Source organism: Sinocyclocheilus grahami, unplaced genomic scaffold, assembly GCF_001515645.1.
Source record: "Sinocyclocheilus grahami isolate Dianchi unplaced genomic scaffold, SAMN03320097.WGS_v1.1 scaffold1076.1, whole genome shotgun sequence".
Lineage (NCBI taxonomy): Eukaryota > Metazoa > Chordata > Actinopteri > Cypriniformes > Cyprinidae > Sinocyclocheilus > Sinocyclocheilus grahami.
Window position 1 is genome coordinate 215,117 of NW_015506255.1, and position 3,809 is coordinate 218,925.

General features: G+C 46.7%; 1 non-coding gene across 1 annotated transcript; it reads left to right on the forward strand.

Moving 5' to 3' along the window:
- Positions 1-1,965: 1,965 nt before the first annotated feature.
- Positions 1,966-2,037, forward strand: trnap-ugg (transfer RNA proline (anticodon UGG)). The gene has a single exon. It is a non-coding gene; the product is annotated as a tRNA-Pro (tRNA).
- The last annotated feature ends 1,772 nt before the right edge of the window (positions 2,038-3,809 follow it).

Sequence of the window (3,809 nt, forward strand, 5' to 3'; positions counted from 1 at the left end):
TTACCGTGGTGGAGTGACGTCCATCGCTGCAAAATACGCGTACGAAGAGCGACTGCTATGATAAAGGGCTTGACGAAAAGAGGCCATCTCTCCTCTGTACTGGCATCTTTGCACTGGCTGCCATGTAGTTGTTGAATTAACAGAGCGATTGTGCTTTTGTTTTTAAGACCCACTTGGTCTTGTTACCCCAGTAAGTATGTATGTGTGTTGATTCCTGTATTACGTAATGACCTTTGGATCACTCAGGTCGTGCAGCCAAATATTCCCCTCTGTTTCCAACACTGGCTTAAAGTCTACGGGACATCTGACCGTTTCAGCTGTTCTTCCAAAGACCCTCTACATGTTAGGTCCAGCCCCATTTTTAAATACATTCAGAGGCCAACTTTCATTTGTTTGCCTTTGACACTGTCTCGAGTTGTTCGATTTCTTCGACCTTAGTTCATGTTCCTGGTTTTGTTGTTGCCTTAGTGTTCTTTTTTTACTCGGTTAGACGGTTGCACAAGCAGGCTTGCTGGTGTAGGGCTATGATTCTCGCTTTGGGTGTGAGCGGTCCCGGGATCAAATACTGGACGAGCCCTTGGTGAGGCTTAGTCCTGAAGCTATTTTGTCTCTTTAGGGTCACAAGCAATTATGAAGTTTTTGATCAATCGGGCATAAGTCCAGAAAGATCCAGGTCGGTTAGCCCAGTTGTTTATAGCATGGGGCTAACAACACCAAGATTGTGGGTTCGATACCTGATTGGGCCAGCTGCTTTTGCTTTCTGGGAGCTCATCTCTCCTCTTCTGGTAATCTGACTGTTGGTTTCACAGAAATACCCACTGGCTTAATTTTTTGTGCTAGCGGCAGAAATAGCTCAGTTGGGAGCGTGTTAAACTGAAGATCTAAAGGTCTCTGGTTTTGGCAGATGTCACCTGTATTTTCCTTTTGTTCGATGGGGCCACTGACCAAAATTCACTGGGTTCCAAACCCTCTGTCTAACTGCTTCCCCACAACCACAGCACTATCTGCCTCCCAGATGCCCACCAGCAAGCCCTTGTTGGTTCCATGGTGTAATGGTTAGCACTCTGGGCTTTGAATACTGCGTTCTGAGTTCAAATGTTGGTGGAACCTCCATGCTTTCTTGCGGCAGGAAAAAAAAAAAAAGCAAAGGTTAGACGCTGTTGCTGGCAAGCCTGTATGTGGTTTAGTCTTTGCGACCCTGTGAGTAGCAGCTGCTCCTGTCAAGGTTCCGTTGTGTGATGGTTAGCGCTCTGGACTTTGAATCCAGTGATCCCTGTTTTGCCACCAATTTGTGCAGGACCCGCTCTGAAAATTTTTTTGGCAGCAGTGAGCCCCGAAAGCTCACACAGTCAATCTCGTTAGGGAAGCGAGAGTAAAGGGCATGTCTCAGCTTGGAGAATGCAGGCATTGATCCCGCTACCTCTCACATGCTAAGCAAGCGCTCTACCAGTTGAGCTAATTCCCCTTACCGTGATGGAGTGACGTCCATCGCTCCAAAATACGACTACGAAGAGTGACTGCTATTATAACGGGCTTGAAGAAAAGAGGCCATCTCTCCTCTGTACTGGCACCTTTGCACTGGCTGCCATTTAGTTGTTGAATTAACAGAGCGATTGTGCTTTTGCTTTTTAGACCCACTTGGTCTTGTTACCCCAGTAAGTATGTATGTGTGTGGATTCCTGTATTATGACCTTTGGATCACTCAGGTCGTGCAGCCAAATACTCCCCTCCGTTTCCAACACTTGCTTAAAGTCTACGGGAAATCTGACTGTTTCAGCTGTCCTTCCTAAGCCCCTCCACATGTTAGGTCCAGCCCCATTTTTAAATACATGCAGAGGCCAACTTTCATTTGTTTGTCTTTGACACTTTCTCGATTTGCTTGATTTCTTCGATCTTAGTTCATGTTCCTGCTTTTGTTGTTGCCTTAGTGTTCTTTTTTTACTCGGCTAGACGGTTGCACAGGCAGGCTCGTTGGTCTAGGGGTATGATTCTCGCTTTGGGTGTGAGTGGTCCCGGGTTCAAATCCTGGACGAGCCCTTGGAGAGGCTTAGTCCTTAAGCTTTTTTGTCTCTTTAGGGTCACAAGCAATTATGAAGTTTTTGATCAATCGGGCATAAGTCCAGAAAGATCCAGGTCGGTTAGCCCAGTTGTTTATAGCGTGGGGTTAACAACACCAAGGTCGTGGGTTCGATACCTGATTGGGCCAGCTGCTTTTGCTTTCTGGGAGCTCATCTCTCCTCTTCTGGTAATCTGACTGTTGGTTTCACAGAAATACCTGCTGGCTTAACTTTTTGTGCCAGCGGCAGAAATAGCTCAGTTGGGAGCGTGTTAGACTGAAGATCTAAAGGTCTCTAGTTTTGGCAGATGTCGCCTGTATTTTCCTTTTGTTCGATGGGGCCACTGACCAAAATTCACTGGGTTCCAAACTCTCTTTCTAACTGCTTCCCCACAACCACAGCACTATCTCCCTCCCAGATACCCACCAGCAAGCCCTTGTTGGTTCCATGGTGTAATGATTAGCACTCTGGGCTTTGAATACTGCATTCCGAGTTCAAATGTTGGTGGAACCTCCATGCTTTCTTGCGGCATGAAAAAAAAACAAACAAAGGTTAGAAGCTACTGCTGGCAAGCCTGTACGTTGTTTAGTCTTTGCGACTCTGTGAGCAGCAGCTGCTCCTGTCAAGGTTCTGTGGTGTGATGGTTAACGCTCTGGACTTTGAATCCAGTGATCCTTGTTTTGCCACCAATGTGCGCAGGACGCTCAGAAATGTTTTTTGGCAGCAGTGAGCCCCAAAAGCTCACGCAGTCTATCTCTTTTGGGAAGCGTGAGTAAAGGACAGGTCCCAGCTTGGAGAATGTGGGTATCGATCCCGCTACCTCTCGCATGCTAAGCAAGCGCTCTACCATTTGAGCTAATTCCCCTTACCGTGGTAGAGTGACGTCCATCGCTCCAAAATACGACTACGAAGAGTGACTGCTATTATAACGGGCTTGACGAAAAGAGGCCATCTCTCCTCTGTACTGGCACCTTTGCACTGGCTGCCATTTAGTTGTTGAATTAACAGAGCGATTGTGCTTTTGGTTTTAAGACCCACTTGGTATTGTAACCCCAGTATGTATGTGTGTGGATTCTGGTTAAATACTGGATTTCTGGGAGCTCATCTCTCCTCTTCTGGTAATCTGACTGTTGGTTTCACAGAAATACCTGCTGGCTTAACTTTTTGTGCCAGCGGCAGATATAGCTCAGTTGGGAGTGTGGATCCTAACCCTAGTATTTAATTTTTTAAATACTGACTGTGAGCGGTCCCGGGATCAAATACCGGACGAGCCCTTGGTGATGCTTCGTCCTTAAGCTATTTTGTCTCTTTAGGGTGACAAGCAATTATGAAGTTTTTGATCAATCGGGCATAAATCCAGAAAAAGCCAGGCGGGTTAGCCCAGTTGGTTATAGCGTGGGGCTAACAACACCAAGGTTGTGGGTTCGATACCTGATTGAGCCAGCTGCTTTTGCTTTCTTGGAGCTCATCTCTCCTCTTCTGCTAATCTGACTGTTGGTTTCACAGAAATACCCGCTGGCTTAACTTTTTGTGTTAGCGGCAGAAATAGCTCAGTTGGGAGCGTATTAGACTGAAGATCTAAAGGTATCTGGTTTTGGCAGATGTCACCTGTATTTTCCTTTTGTTCGATGGGGCCACTGACCAAAATTCACTGGGTTCCAAACCCTCTGTCTAACTGCTTCCCCTCAACCACAGCGAAAGCAAGCAAGCAAGCCCTTGTTGGTTCCATGGTGTAATGGATAGCACTCTGGG